Here is a 16,589-nt window from a genome sequence, read left to right as displayed (position 1 = left end):
TAGTAGGTTCATCAAATGTGATTGTGTAGCTGTATGCACACACATGCATCACAATGACTACACATTTACCTCAAGCAAAAGAGCTTGGGGAACACTAGCACACTTGAGAATACAGTCAGCATTCACAGTGGCCCCAGAAAAAGGAAAATGCCAGTACTGCCAGCACACCTGAAGAACACACCAACATTAGTGCTTTGCACTTTCTTGTCACTCGACTGCAAAGTGATTGATTTCAGGTCTGGGTGATTTTCAGTGTCAAAGAGAAATGATGTCACAGACTGAGGCTGCAGTGAAATATATTTGCTTGCACTGTTTGTACAAGCTTCTCAGCCCACACTGTATGCTAAAGCCATATAAATCTGCCCAGAAGAGAGAGGCTCAGTTGTTCACTGGTCTTGACGGAACCTCCCGCTACTCTCTCCTGCTTGTGACCAGGGGCTGCCTTCCCACCAGCACTGGAGCTGAGCCTCTCTTTGGCTTCCAGCAGAGCCCAGGTCATCTCAGAGCTGGTTCACTGCAGTATGTATGAAGATTGGGGTTTTGTTGTTGATGTTGTTGTTTTAAAGAGTTAAAGAAATGATTAGGGAAGCTGGTGAGAAATGTTGTTCGGAGTTATACTCTTAGTCTACCTTCTGAATTAGCAATATGAACCACGTTTCAAGTCCCTGCCTTGTGACTCCTGAGGGAAAAAAAGGTATTGATATGCATCATGGCTTTGTGTTAAAGTACACTTTAGGAGGCACAGAGATTTAAGTCCACCTTGCCAATCTCCCTTGAAGATTTACCTACCCTGTTACAACTGATCCTGTAGCACCTGTAGCAGCAGAGATGTTGACCCTCTCCAAGGGACACTTATGCTACAGACTGACCTGGGAGTAACATAACCTGGGCAAGTTGGCTGCGTATCCCTTCTCAGTGTGTGCATCACCAACTGCCAGCTCTGCAATACACCTGCAGGTGAAGGACATTTAATAGGATCTGAGAGATGCAGTGAGAGAGGTGGAGGAGGGCTAGGGGGATACTTCTGGTTTGAAAATCGATGGTTTATCATGTGAATATGAACCACATGCCACAGTGCAGCTGGAGGGGATTCACACCTGTGCGCTCATATTCTGCCAGACCTAATCTGATTCATTTGTGCTGGGGCAGTATATGTCCCCCTTCCTCTCGTCCACCCAGCAGAAGATGGGGCAGCAAGGGCTAGCTGCTCCCTAGTGGAGGGCAGCCAAGAGCCAGGCACAGGAAGAAGCTAAGGCCTTGTCCACTGCACCTGAGCAAGATGATCAGGGTGGGAACAGTGACAGCAGCCGGGCTCAGCAGAGGGTACAGATTGCAGATCTGCCCTGGTGACAAGGCAGATCCAAGGTCATCCTGAGAAGTCAGTGAGTCAGCACTGGAACCAGGCCTGGAGCAGTCACCGGGGTCAGCCTCAGGCCAGTGAGTGCAAGGCAAGCCCTCAGTGACAAGGCCATTCTTGCGCAGCATCTCCAGGCATCCTTCTGCTGGAAGCTGGCATCCTCACAGAGGCACTGCGCTCCCCAGAGCTGGGCTGAGCAGAGATCACTCAGAGCCTCCAAGTTTGCCACGTATGAATGAGCTATCAGGTGGCCAATGCCATCCTCTGAAGGAGGCTGCTCACCTGCCAAAGCTAAAGCGTGCCCCCAGACACAAAAAGAACATGGGAAAGCATCATCTTCTCTTGTAGCTTCATTCTGAAAATAGCTGAACTATTTTTACCTGGAACATTTTATAAATATACCACCTCCAGCAGAGGAAATTTTATCTCAAATATTTTGACAAAATTATAAATAACTGAAAAGCCACTCTCTTAATGGATCTTATCAAATAACTTAGCAATAAAGAAGGCGGCTGGCCATGCCACATGCCGCGTGTGCCTACATGGGTAAGTTTCTGGCTCTGGATATCCAAGAACTTTCCATCATTTATATATGTAGGCAATGCTGTGCCTGGTCCCAGTGCAGGCTGCATTTGCATTTTAAACCATTTTCAGCACACATTAGTTTTGTTTCATTTTTGAGAATTCTAGTCCAGCTTGATTGCTTTGGATTCTGGAGGGGATTATGGCTATTTTTCATGTTTGCAAGAGAGAATGGGTGCTAGATAAGTTGTCTGCTTCTGTATTGTTACTCTTGTTGGACTGAAGTTTTTATTCCATCATGTGGTGATAAGGAAGAGAACATGCGTGCACTGTCCCAGTGAAATGAGTCACTAGTCCTATCTTGCTTTATAGCTTCTACTTCATGAGTATAAAACAAATAAATTTGAAAGACCTTGGGCATGATGGTGCCCAACTCACCTATCTAAAAATAGCTTCTGACACAATGCTCATTGCTACAATGTGGAACAACTTGAAAGCATGTGTTTAAAACAGCAGAAACAAGGAAAACACACAATACAGAGGCATTCAAGACAGAAATGTTAAATGGGAATCTAATTTCACCACAGCCCTTTCAACCTGTACAAACGCCTCCCTACGTCCTACTGCAATAATTGTTGAATAAGTATTCTTGGCAAGAATGCTACAGGGAAAAGATGCCATTCATTGCTCCCCTGCACTTTGTGTCATTTGCAGATGTGCACATAAAACAAATGTCTCCTTATCAAGTAAGACTAGACAAGCGAAAGGTCAGAGCGATGGCAGATGAGAACAGAATGCTTATTTCATATGGATTAGAGAGATTATCTGCAAAAGTGCTTAAGTATGTTTGGGTTTCAAGTCTTTTGCCTTCCAGCACAGATATGCCAGTCACTTTAGGAAGTGCTTTCTTGTCTGGGCAATTTAGAAACACATTGTTATTAGCATTAATTGTAATCCTAAACATATTCTATACTCTCTGGAAATCCACTGACAGTCTGTAATTCTGTAATTCAACTTAAAAAAAAAAAAGTTCCAAAAACCCCAGCACAAGCCACACTTTCTCTCAAAATTGATCTTGTTACTACCGGTGTTCTTTGCAGCAGGTCCTGGCTGTGCACCTCCCACCATTTGGTGTCTCCCACCAACAAAATACCTACTTTGCATTACAAAGGCCCTTAGCAACTTGAAAGCCTGGGTGCTTTCCTCAACACCTCCTTCTCTGAGAGTTGAAGCAGACGTCCTCCGGAGGTCCCTAACCTAACTCATTTTATGATCCCCTGTTCTTGCGTTGTGGACGCTGATTGGGAATCACAAGCACGGGGAAGTGTTAGAAAGAAGAGAGAAACCTCCGCCCCACCACCGAACCCTATGATATTCTGGTGAAGGCTGTGCGGTACAGGGATAAGTGCTGCTATCTGGTGTTTCTTCAGAATCATTTGCCTGTACAGTTGCTCCTGGTTGCTCACCCTGCAGACACCTGACCGCATTCCAGCTGCAGCCATAGCCCTCAATTCTGCAGCTGAGAGCAGCCACTCGAAGCTCTTTATTTCATGAGCTACTTTTAAAGCCTTTCTTTAAATCTCCTATATTCTGCAGTGCTAACAGAGCCTCAGCAGAGGCCAGGCAACCACTGTGCTGATGCTGCAGAACATCCTGCTGACCAAAACCAGCTCAGGCTTTCCTTGCATTTCCCCGCATTTCCTTGTCATCCGCTGCCTCTGCTCTCACACTGCGAGAGATCTTTGAGCGCGGATCACTGTTTGTTTGGCTCGCATAGCATTTTGCCCAGTGGGAGAGTGAGCTCTATAGGCTTCTCGACAAGGTAAGAATAAAAAAGAACAGTACAACCAGAAAACTTGCTATGCTGGAATTGGTATGCGAAAGCTAAACACAGCTATCTGTGCTTTAGCCTATTTAACTCTGCTAGTGACAAGGGGATGGGGAGCTAGTAACACCCCCTGCCCTCAAATGCCAGCCTTGAAGCACAGACTGTCATTTTCCACGTCAGCCCCTGAAATGCAAGGGAAGAAGAAAGCATTCTCCTCCGGGGGCCGAGGGTGGAGAGGAAGGTTCGAACTTTCTACCACAAAGTGAGGATGAAAGACTTTTTCTGACACTGGAGGTTTAAAGAGAGAGAGAGAGAGAGAGAGAAGATAAAAACGCAAAGCAAAGAAGTAAAGGCATCAGTGAGCTACAAAGCAATCTGTCACTGCATCAGGGATGGACACAGATGACAGGACCAAACCCTGGGAACAGCGTGACACGGGAACAGCCTGTCCCAGCATCAGGCGGACATCCGCAGGGTCCCAGCCTCCTCTTTGCCCTCTCAGGAGTCCGGGAGCACTGTGTGGGTAAAACGTGCTGAAACCAGCATAGCCAAGGGTCTTTGACAAGGGGGAGAGACTTGCAACAGAATTAATGATTTGTAATAACAAACTTAATCTTGGCCAGCAGCGTCGTTTGTTTTCAGGACTGCCACCCACCAGCTCAGGCTGCCCAGGGCCCCATCCAACCCGGCCTTGAAGACATTCAGGGATGGGGCACCCACAGCTTCTTCGGGCAGTCTGTGCCACTGCCTCACCCCCCCCCCGTGAGGAAAGGTTTCGTGTTTGGGTGCAGTTTCTCCTTTTCTTCCAAACCCAGCTCACACCCGTACGGCCGCCTCCACGCGCGGCTCCGGGCGCCCCGAGAGCCGCAGGGCAGGGCCGGGCCCGGCTCCGGTTCGCTGCGCTGCGCGCTCTCTCCGCGGCCAACAGCGGCCCCTGGCGGCGGCGGCGGCACACGGCGCTCGAGCCCGCGGAGCGAGGCCAGGTTCCCCGGGGCCGGGTCGCAGGCAGCGGCGCTCGTCGTGCGTCGCGGCACGGCTCTGCGTTCGCGTCCTCCTCCTCGTGAACCCTCCTCGGGGAGAAGATCAATAAAAATGGTAATAACAGGGAAGAAGCTGTGAAAGGAAGGAAGGAAAGGTGTGAGTGCCTCTATCCCAGGAGCGGAAGGGAAGAAGAGGAGCTCCTTTTGTTGTTGGCACCCCAGTACAAGAGGAAGAACACGAAAACGACGTCACTGCAAAGTAATCTCGTCCATCACGTAGACCGTGCACGTCTTCCGTGGGGGCTTTACCAGTCCCAGCCCCATCAGTGCTGATTCACACCTGTAGGGAGTGCTGTTCTCAAGGGAAACGCGCACCAAGGAGGTGTCCAAGCACCGCTTTGGGTCAGGAAAGCCAGAGTTGCTTTCCTCCGGTGGGCTCCTTAGGCAGAGGTGTCGGGGCTGTCCTTGGTTACCCAACGACGGATTGTTCTCTTCACCGTGTCCCTTCTTTGTTCCCCCGGGCAGGAAGAACGCTGCCTGCAGAAAGGAAAAACAACAAAGAATTAGCTATCTGCTTCTTTTCTTTTTTCACACGTGGTGTCCAAATCTACTGGCTCTTTTATTGCACATATCCAAGCTCCACTCTGCAAATAGAGCTACTGATCTCCCCGCGCTTTTCTGTAGTGTTCATTATGACTGCAGCCTTCACGCATTTGAACTCAGTCAGTCCACCAGAGGCCCATAAGCTGATGTGGTATTATTACTATTTTATAAACAGGAAGCTTGGTAGCCAAAATGTATGTTCTGAAATACCTCAGATGCTCCTTTTCAGAGTGATGTACAGCACATATACATCTTCTGTACGGCTCCTGCAGATTCCAGCCACAAATACAGGACGCAAGCCACCCGGCAAACCAAACTCCAAGGCCTCGAGCGGAGAGCTGCTATCAGAAGGGTCAGCAGAGTGGTGGCTCTCAGGAATACAGCTCTGCCAACCTGCTGGTGCTGCTGTCACCTGGAGCTCCATCGCAGTGGCAGGGGCTGCTGGGGTGGTGGCAAGGAGGTCACAAACATCATGGTGGGAGGAGATGGATTCTTCAAATGTTTCTGTATCAAAGTGCAAAACCTGGATAATGAGCAAGGGGAGCCAGGGGTCCTCACTGATGAGCGTCCATTTAATATAATTAGCATGACAAAAAAATATGGTGGACAATTTTCATGATTGCAATCCTCAAGTTTCTGGTTACAGCCTGTGCAGAGGAGACAGAGGTGTATAAAAAAGGTTTTGGAGAAGCATGCTGCAGTGTGTGGGGCACTGGGCATACAGCCGTGTGCAGGGCTGCTGTACAGCTGTTGAGCACAGGGAGCTGCCCTGGCAAGTGGTTAGGTGAAGTCTGCCAGATAGCTGAAGTTGTAATCCACGCAAAGGCAACATTTTGAAAGTAGAAGCATGAGAGGCAAAAAGGCATGACAGGTGGCCTTGTGTCATCCTGCACTTTGTACCTTCTAAAGCTGGGAAAGAGCAAGCCGCTGGATGAGACACCATGACTTACCAGACAAGGAAGAATTAGACAGATATGAGGCAACAGGAAAATTCTGTGGCTCCTTCATTTACAATTGGCTTTTATTGACTTCAGCTGTTTCAGTGTAACTACCAACAGCAATATATCCTCGATCTGATTAGTAGATCATTGCCACCAGGAGGCTGACATGGACTCTCCAAAAGGAAATAGACAGACTCCTACCTTGAATCACTTCTGAAGCTTGGGAGGGCCCCATCATACATACAATTCCCTGTTTTGTTCCCCTCAAACCCGCTCTTGAGCTACTTGCTTCCCTCCACATTGTCCTTCCTCTTGTCATTGTCTATACATGCACTCTGAAAGCACTGAGAAAATTTTTTTTTCCAAAAACCAAAGGCAATATTTGCCAGGAACATAATCTGGTTCCCCAGGAACGCAAACACATGGGGTGAAGCTGGTGGTACTCTTCTTTTTCATGTCTTGCTCTGCCCTTGGGTTGAGTTCCGCAGTTCTCCACAGGGGGTAGCCTTCACCCATTTAAAATTAAAAATAAAGAAAGAAAACAGTAGTTTCCTTCTGGCTTGGATTTAGCATGGAGATGGTTTTAGTGGTCTTGGGAAACAACTTCCTCAGAGCTCACAGTTGGATCCCGCTGAGCTTTGTGCTGCTTTTTCTGCCTGCAGGGCCAAGCAGGGTGGTGGGTGGGGACCTCAGAGTTTTTGCTTGTGACTGCGTGTTGTGCAGGGAACTTGCCATGATTAGTGTTCTGGATTGGCAGTTTTGTCTGCGAGCATGCAGACCCTGGAAAAAAAAATAGACAGAAAGGAGCAGGCAAAAGCTCTGTAGGCTGGTGGAGAAGATGCTTGTGTTCCTCACTGGAGGAGTGTTTTGAGACGGTAACAGAAGTGACCCTAGCAAGAACACTGTGTCTTCATAGTGCTGTTTCTGTGCTTTGACGCTAGGCAAAATGTCCAAAATGATATTTTGCTTTGTTTCCTTGGATTCACGCCACAGCAATGGATGCTTTCGGAATCTGAGATAGGGCTCTGCTTATGGCTGAACCTTGGAGCTTACAGCTTCACCATCCAGGAAAGCTCACAAGCACCTATTGCTGCTCCCCGTCCTGAACCAAACCTGCACCAAACCCACCCCATGTTCCTTCCCCAGATAACACGAGGAGTGGTTCCAAGGCTTTCATTTTGAAGAGACAGCTGGCCAAGGAAGGCTAGCATCTCTCTACACCCTGTTAGAATCACAGAATTATGAAACTAAAAAAAATCTCACAATGGAATTGATCCAAAAGAATCCTCAGGTCCAACCTGACTCCACACAGCACCACTCAAACCTCAAAGCCTATATCTCTGAGAGTGTTGTTCAAACAACGTTGCTCCCATGGCTTCTCCACGAAAAGAGAAGAGAAGGGAAAGGGGAGAAGAGCAGAAGGGTGAGGGGAGGCGAGGGGAGGAAAGAGCTCATAAAAAAGTGGGAGACTAAAGAAAATGAGATTTCATGAGGGTCTACATGGAACTACTGCAGGACAAACTGGAAACATTGCTGGTAAAGTGCATTGCCCTTGCTCTGGATGGCTGGTGGTGTTTATTTGGCTGTTGAAGGAAGGATTAGTTTAAGGAAGACTTGAAGACTGATTTTAACATCTGACATTGTTCCTATGTGAAGCTTCTGGGGTTTTCCTAATGCCATCTTTGATTCTACTTCAAGTCTGGGTGACTGTATCTGTCAGCCAACATACCAGGTGTTGCAGGGAGAGCAGCATACCGGGGAATGGCACACCTGGTAGGGCTCAACCACCCTCAGCCTTTCCCACTTTGTCCTCCATGGATTGCAGCATTACAGGAGGGTGGGCAAGGGAGAAGAACCAGAGTCTTCATCAGGTTTCAGATGGACCTCCTCCAGCTCTGGCACCCCAGGCACTGCCTCCCTAGCAGTTCTGGTGAACCCCCTACAGCAGCAGGTGAGCTGGTACAGAACTATCACGGGAAGTCGTGCCACAGCCAGCTTGCAGGTGTGTAAGGATTGCAGCAGTGGGCTCATCGGAATCTGTAACACACAGTGACACAGATATTTTGTTTGTTAAACTTCTTTATCGCAGATTACTACAAGTTACTACTAACAGAACAAGCAGGTATTACAAGTTACAGAAAACTAGCAACAGTAAAGCAACTATACTTACAACTTACATTCCTGTCCGTATAGATCTATATAGCCTATGTACTTACATATGGGCCTGCAGTCAGACAGGTGTTGTTGGTGAGGGTCTGCTCCGTACAGGAGTCCTTGAGTGCAAAAGTCCCTGCAGGGGAAGCTCTGAGTGAGGCTCCATTTTGTGTACAAAGCAAGTTGTGTGTGTGTGTGTGTGTGTGAGGGACGTAAGGGGGCACAGGACAACGCCACCTGGAGCAGCTAGCAGATGCTGCCGGTTTCTGTTTATACCTGGAACAGCCAATAGATGATGCTGTTTTACATTTTCTCAGACTAGCTTTGACTTTCCCAGACTGTTTTTCTGTTTTTCAAGATAGAGCAGCCCGTAGATGTTTCCTGTTCCTACTTTCTCAGGCTGTTTTTCACCTTTCCAGACTACTTTTCCACATTTCCAGATAAGTTTGTTGTCACTATTTGGTTTGGTTTGTTTTGTGGATTAGTTTTGGTAGGGCTTTTTTTGTTTGGCTGTGGGGTTTTTTTTTTGTTTTTGTTTGTTTGTTTGTTTTAACTTATCTGGGGTATGTCAGGATGTGTCAGTACTGGCTGCACTTCAAGGATGCCCACTGTGCTTCCCAAGGGTGCTCCTGACTCCTAGGCCAGTGGTTTCCATCTTGACAGACAGTCTCTTCTGTCTTTTCCCGTTATACCCAAGCCATTTCTATGGCTGCTCCCATCGAGTGGGCAGAGCATGAAGGAATTAGGAAGGAATGCAAGCACAGACCCCAGGAGCACCTCAGCACCTTCCCTTTTTTTACACATGAGGCACTCTTTTTGGTCTCTGTTCCCCATCCTCCCCTCTGCATTGCTACTCTACTCCCCCCCAAAAAGGGAGCTGTAGGATCTGATAACCAAAGGCTTTAAAATAGATGATTCTTGATCTATTTGGTTCAGTTTCTCTGTGACATCGCCAAGGAGCCCGGGAAGGAAGTGGATGAGAACACAGACACAGGAAGGATGATCTCTTGCCCATGAGATGGGTCCTTGAAGATCATCTGGTTCCAGCCCTTGTCCTAAGCCCTATGCCATCATGTTGCTCCTTGACCTCATCCCTTCTTCATGCTCCACACCCCAGACTTGCTGTCCCCTCATACTGCCTACTCCAGCTTCCATTACATTTGGTGAGTTCTGACACCAATGCATCGGATGCCCACTCACAGAGTATAATCAGGGTTACAGCCCGTGGAGCGGTGTGGTTGAGTGCTTGACACACCGTACCCAGTGACAGCATGGAGCTGCTGAGCTGTGGCTGCTGCCCCATGGAGGAGCAGAAGATAGCAGAAGAGAGGAGAGAGCAGTCCTGGCAGGACACGCAGTCAGGGCCCTGGGGCTGGGCCCCTCCCCTCGCTCAGCCCTGCTGCATCTCTTGTGCTGCAGGGTGCTGGGCTCTGCATGGAACAGGAGCACAGCACATGCGCCTGCACGCCTGAACCTGAAGAGGAGCTGCTGCTGCTGCTGCTGCTGCTGCTGCTGCAGGTCAGCAGTGGGCAGCCAGGGGACAGGAATGCCTGAACAGCAGCAGGCTTTGGCTGAGCGACTGTGTGCTCAGACCACAGACCTAAGCAATTAATCCAGGCGTGGAACAGAGCAAGTCTCTCCTCTGCACTGGGTGCTCACAGTATTTCACTAACAGATGTAACGCTGATTAGCTGCATCACAGGCAATGGTTCAAACCGTACTGTGCAAACCCAACCTGTGTTTGCTCCATTTGACATAAGCCCCTTTGACAAAGACCTCTAGACAGTCCCCCGCTGGCTGCATCCACTGCGACACCACGCTGCCCTGTGGACACCTCCTGCCAGCGTGGATCTGCCACGGGCGGCTGTGCAAAACACAGAGCTGGGGGGGCACAGCTACCAGACAAAGGGACCACGCCTCGCAGGGCCTTGCAATATGGACAGTGGGGGACCCAGGGCTGGTGCTGTGCTCCTGGCAGGGCTGGGCCCACCTGAATGAAGCATGGATGAGGCTCAACAGAGCGGTGGTAGTGGCATTCTGGTGAGGAAACCATAGAACCAGAAATTTGTTGGGTCGAGAGGGACCTCAAAGCACACACAGTTCCAACCCCCTGCCATGGGCAGGGCTGCCACCTGCCACATCAGGCTGCCCAGAGCTCCACGCAGCCTGGCCTTGAGCGTCTCCAGGGACAGGGCATCTACAGCTTCCCTGTTCCGGCGTCTCACCACACTCTGAGTGAAGAGTTTCCTATTAACACCTAACCTAAATCTCCTTTCTTTTAGTTTAAAGCCATCCCCCCTCGTCCTGTCACTGCCAGGCCGCGTAAAGTCAGTCTCCCTCCTGTTTATAAGCCCCTTCAAGTGCTGAAGGCCATAGTGAGGCTCCTGGAGACTTCACCTCTCCAGGCTGAACAATCTCAGCTCCCTCGGCCTTCCTGAAGAACGGGCAGTGAGCACAGCCCGAGCAGCCACCGAGGAGCTCATTGGCATGACCGTGAGCCGATAACACACACTCAACACAACAGAAGCACAGCAATGAGCCTGGAAGCCAACCCCAAAGATGGTGATCGTCACGTTCTGAAGAAAAACTCATCCATGTGAGCAGAGGGCAGCTCAGAAGTTATCTGTGGCAGCAGGCGCACGACAGCACGGACATGAGCAGGCAGACTGCTGCCAGCACAGCTCCCATGAGCCCACCACGGAGCCAAAATGGTGGCAGGGCAGCGCGATGGGGCTCAGCGCAGGCTCCACCCGGGCCAGGTGCAAGGGAACAGCACTGCTCTGGCACTGCGCTTTTCTGCGGCTGGGCCGAGGGGACCACGGGCTGGGTGGGCCCCGCACTGAGGGCCTGGCAAGCAGGCTCTGTGGTAGCCAGAGGCAGCCAGGGGGGCTGCGGCCAAAAGCAGCCCGGGGCTGGGCTGGCTCGGAAGGCAGCGACAGGGTGAAGGAACTAGGCCGGGCCGGGCCGAGCCGAGCCGAGCGGGGTCACGCTCCTACCGCAGCTATTATGGGATGGCGAGGCCCGGGGGAAGGGGGGGGGAAGTGGGGGAGGGGAGGGCAAGCAGTGGGTATTATGGGATGGTGAGGCCTTCTGCGGCGGGGGAGGGAAGGGAGAGCCGCGACTATTATGGGATGGCGAGGCCTTCCGCCACCGGAGGGGGGCAGGTGGGTGGCAGAAGTATTATGGGATGGCGAGCCCTTCTGCGGCGGGGGGGGGGGGGGGGGAATATTATGGGATGGGGGTGCCCCACGAGGCGGCGGCAGCAGCAGCGGGGCGGGGGGGGGGTTGAGAGTGGGGGTGGAGGATGCGGCTATTATGGGATGGCAGGGCCCTTTGCAGCCAGAGCGAGTGGAGTATTATGGGGTGGCACAATTCCCAGCGCGTGTGCCCGGGCGGCTATTATGGGATGGCGCTGTACCTACTGCCTCCCTGCGAAATATTATGGGATGCAGCGGGCAGGGGGAGGGGAACGTTATTATGGGATGCCGGCGCAGCACGGGGCGGGGAGGGGGCTGCAGCTCCGGCCGCCGTGCCTGGGGGCCCACAGGGTACCCCCTGTTCTCGCCTGCCCCCGTCCCGTCCCGTCCCACCGCGGGGCCCCTCGCCCCCTCCCCGGCCCCCCAGCAGTTCACAGCCCATAGCGCCGGCGGGGTATTATGGGATGGCTGCTCCCCCCGTGCGGGGGTGCGGGCGTGGGGGGGCGGTTGCCATGGTGCATTTCCCGTAGGTGGCTATTATGGGATGGACTCGCCTTTGTGGACTATTATGGGATGTGTCCGTTGCCGCAGGGTGGGGCTGCCCAGGAGGGCTGCGGGGGGCGCGCTGCACTGCCCGGCGAGGGGGGAGCCCGGCCGGGAACGTGGGCAACCTCTCGGGGCAGCTCTCGGGCACCCCGCCTTCAGGAGCGCCTTGTGCCTCTTCCAGCTGGGAGAGGTGAGAAGGAGAAGGCAGCCCTTCAGGATGATAGAACGTCGTGCGAAATGAGAGAGGTGCTTAAGCGCCGATCCCAAAGACATCCGTCTTTGAGCAAAGAACTTCCAGTCTGTGTGTCACCAAGCTAGGCGCTGGCAACTTTGCAAGCAAGCCGTGCTCGTGCGTGCTATAGAGTAGACCCTCCCTGGGCAGCTTGCTTTGGAGCAGCACTCGTCCGTGGTCGCGGCTGTTGCTGCCCGCCGCGGGACAGGAGCGGTCCTCTTGCCGGCACCCCGTGGCTCTGCAGAGCTCTGGCCGCCTTTGAGCTGAACGTGGCTCACAGCATCACTCAGAGCCACAGCGGCTCGGTGTCGATGAGAGTTACAGGGAAATGTAATGCCTCTCCCCACCATCGGGGTTTGAGTCTCTCGTGTCCTTCCCTCAAACCAACCCGAGCCTACTGGCTCTGCTTGCTGGCAGTGGGGCTCGCACCGAGTCCTGTGGGTGTGCAGCCTCCAGGCTCACCCGCACCGCTCTCGGCTGCACGGAGCTGGGTTTTGACGGCACGTGCTAACTTTCATACAGGGCACAAAAGCAGGTATCTCAGAACTGCAGTCCTGGCAGCTCTGAGCAGCAGGCCGATGCTGTGGTCCCACTGAGACCATGCCTGCATCTTCTCCCATTGGATCCTACTCTTTGCTTCAGGAAGAGCTGAATGGAGCCTCTGTGGAAGGCTTTTTAGAGAAATGGGCACGTAAGACTGATATTAATAAGCAACTGTGGGTCTCGCTTCCAGCTTTCATTATTCACTGTATACACAGTTATAAGATGAGTACTGTTGCAAAGTCACGTTTTTACAATTGTGAAACGTTTATTTTTTCCATCCTAGTGCTTCTAACTTCAGAAAATAAAGAGTGAAAATAAACATGGAAAATTCACATCTGAGTATCAACAGAGTTCTGAGTAACTGAAAAGAGAGTTGTGATGGAAAATACTGAGCAACCCTCGCTATAGGTGTCAGCACCAAGTATATGCAGTTTGTTAGAGTGAGCAGACAAGCACGGTGTGCAGAGATAGAGATCAGCACTTTGGATTTACAGGGTACTGAGCAATATCCCTTCCTCTCTCCCTCTCTCCCCCCATCTCTTATCTCGCCACTGCTCCATGCAGCATGTGTACTCCCCTGGCACAGTGTGCTCCTGGCTGCAGGGCCGTGCCACACACCCTGCCCCCCTCCTCCTTCTGGCAGCAGTACTCAGGAGCAGTGCAGAGTGACGTCTGAACGGCTGTTCTCCCAGCAGCAGAACACACGCAGAGTCATGCTGGTGTGCAAGCAGTCCTCAGTGAGGTGGCCATTACTGAGACGGGTCCTCCAGTGACACTGGTGTGTTGTCCTCAAAAAAAGAAACACAGGTGGCCTATTTGATCTATCTTGTGTTGATTCATGTTACCAAATTTTCTGTGTGCAAGTGTGTCTCTGCCTCTCGTTCCAATAGCATATGTTTCTGCAGGAGCAGCCCCTTGGGTATGGCGGGGGGGAGTGGTTGCTGCTTCTCCACAAGAAGAGGAGGCAATGTCTTTTACATCCATTTCTGACACCGAAGCTACTTCTATTGTGTTCAACAAATAAGTTCATGCTTTTTTTTTACAAACAAATAAACAAAACGGAGTGGGGGTGGAGGGGAACAAAGGGGAAAGCAGCAATGAAAATGGATAATTTCAATTGCCTTAGCTTGCCATGGAGACTGCAGAAATCTGGAAGAGAGAAGAGCTCAGCTGTGTTGGAGAAGGCTTGGGGAACTCAGGACAATTCCTTTGGCCGATATTGAGGACACAAGTTTGTATGTAGAGACAGACTTTGGGACAATAACTGAATACTGAGTGAAAGGTTGAGTTGATTTCTCACAAATTTCAAAGTTGAACCTGAGAGTTTGACACCCTCCCCTCTCAGGATGACCTGGGGCAGAATTCTCTGATCACCCAAGAAAAACAAAGGTAAGGCTTCTCGAAAGCCCTGAGATCCTCAGGGTTATGGGCATGGACTGCAAGGCCTTGGCTCAGAGTTACAGCATCAGCAATCTGACAGGGAGAACCTGCAGGGCTGCAGAACAGAGAGCTCGCTGTCGGTGAGTTCACACTGACACAGACCTGCAAAGAACAGGTAAGGAAGGAAGGGAAATGCACCTGCAGCAATTAAGGAACAGCATCACATTTATGGAAACATCAGATGATACTGGTTTTAGACAGATCCTGATAGATAGTGTTATTGGTTGGTTGTATTTAAACTGACTAAGAAAGTGAACGTTACAGGCTAGAGCAACTCTCAGAGGACCAGCAGAAGACTAAAACAAGTGGATTCATTTTCCAGGACCCACTGAAGCAATAACGAGGTGGCCTGGCAGCATTCAGAGCTTGAAACCGTTAACATTTGTGCTTTGTTTACTGGGCACGAGAGACGCTAACAGCAAACAGCCAGCAGCCAACAAACTGACCTCCACAAGTGCGCTGCTGCACCACCAGCAAGCTGTTGTCATGGTGCCTTATCTGTGGCCTGCACAGGAGAGCAGGCCTGGGATGCCCTCCCCTCTCTCCGTGCCTCAGTGAGTGGCACTGAAGGACTGCTGGTGCTCACAGCAGTTGGACACCCTGCAAGGACCATAGTGCAGTGTGTTTGGCTCTAGTGGTAACCTGGAGGGAGATGTCTGTGCAGTCCAGCAGGACTGTGGGTTAATAAAGGCTGGTCCTGGGGGCTGAGTGAGTGGGTGTCCTCGGGAGCAGGGCTGGGCTGGAGTGTCCTGTGATGCCCTTGGGTTCCCTGGCCCAGTGAAGGGACGTGCAGAAGCGAGCTGAAGGAGTGTTCAGCGTGGACAGGGCAAGCAGCAAGGTGAGTTACAATTGTAGGGATCCTACGATAACTGTTTCTTATGAAGTGCTACAAGCTCCCTAAGGTGGGGCCACCTGGGTGCAGCCTGCAGCTAACCTGTGAGGCTGCGTGTTCAGCAGTCCCATTTTTTAATGTTCAATTTAGATGGCCCTCACAGGCACTAAAACTGCCTCAGTTGTAATGACTCATCCCCTGCATGGGATTCTTAGAGTGAAAATGAAGATTTCTGCTGACTGAGAACTTTGGGCTATGAAGAGAAACGAGCAGGTGAGGTGGGGAGCTGGGTCCGAGTGCGGCAGAGACTCCAGCACAGGGGTTGGTGGGAAGATGCATACCTGAAGCTGGGGAGCTCACAGCGACAGCAGCCCTCAGAGCCACAGCTGCACTAGCACAAGTTCCATTGGGTGCATGCACAGCTCGCCCAAGTAGCCCCTGCACAGGGGCTTCACCAGCATCGTGCCTCTTACTGGCACCACATCCCAGGAGGGGCGGCACACAGGTGCGGCCTGCTGAGCACGGGGACTGGCATGGCTGCCCACACAGCTGTGTCGCAGGGGATTGCAACTGTCAGTGCATAGAGGGGAGAGAGGACTTCTGCAGGGGTCTGCGTGAGCCTGGTGGGTGAGCTCCCAGCCTGCGCACCGCTGTGACAAGGTGTTCTGTTGCACTTTCCTGTGCAGAGGACAGACAGTGTGCACAGCCCTTTCCCTGCTGCCTGTCCTCCATAGGGCTGAGAGAACCAACAGCATCACTGCAATGCAAGCTAAGGGACAGAGGACAGGGTGGCGCATGTATAAGGCAGGAGGTCAGAGGGCTCTGTAGGCAGGGTTCTATAGCAGGGCTCTGTAAGCACACGAAGGAAGACAATGCAGTTGGGCTCCACAATGCCCAGCCCATCTGTGCTAGCAGCACAGGGGTGTGTATGGAGGAACGGCTGTTGTGGGGCGGCTACGTGCATGGGCAGCGCGGGATGCTGCAGGGGTGCTCCAAGGGAGGAGCCAGCAGTCACTGACAGCCATTGTGCTTGTGGGGTGAGGTGGGCAGGGCTGGGTGCCTGCGGAGGTAACGGAGGTGCCAGGGGGCAAGCAGAGCCACAGGGTGACCATTAACGGCACAGCGATGTGTATGCAATTAGGGCGCGCTTGTGCATACGGGCTGCCGGTGTCCACGTGAAGTGATGGTGCCAGGTGGAGGGCAGCAGCAGGGTGTAGAGCAGGGATGCCCCACGTTCCTTTAGGATAGCGCTGTGCACCAGCGTTACCGTGTTGGGCGCCTCGCGTTGTGGCCCCGACATACGGTCAAGCAGTGGCAGAGGTCACCGTGAGACCCAGACACGCTCACCGCAGCAGCCGGTGGCTGTTTCACCCAGGGGACCGTGCCCTGTGCGAGAGAGGCGTGGAGGCTCGGA

General features: G+C 51.9%; 1 long non-coding RNA gene across 1 annotated transcript; it reads right to left on the bottom strand.

Moving 5' to 3' along the window:
• Nucleotides 1–6,268: 6,268 nt before the first annotated feature.
• Nucleotides 6,269–8,576, bottom strand: LOC101750826. The gene is made up of 2 exons (XR_005840168.2): nucleotides 8,448–8,576; nucleotides 6,269–8,268 (listed from the first exon to the last, which is right to left on the bottom strand). It is a non-coding gene; the product is annotated as an uncharacterized LOC101750826 (long non-coding RNA).
• Between the last annotated feature and the right edge of the window lie 8,013 nt (nucleotides 8,577–16,589).

Source organism: Gallus gallus, chromosome 1, assembly GCF_016699485.2.
Source record: "Gallus gallus isolate bGalGal1 chromosome 1, bGalGal1.mat.broiler.GRCg7b, whole genome shotgun sequence".
NCBI classification, from domain to species: domain Eukaryota; kingdom Metazoa; phylum Chordata; class Aves; order Galliformes; family Phasianidae; genus Gallus; species Gallus gallus.
Note: the sequence above shows the minus strand (reverse complement) of the source record. Positions and strands in the feature narration are given on the sequence as shown.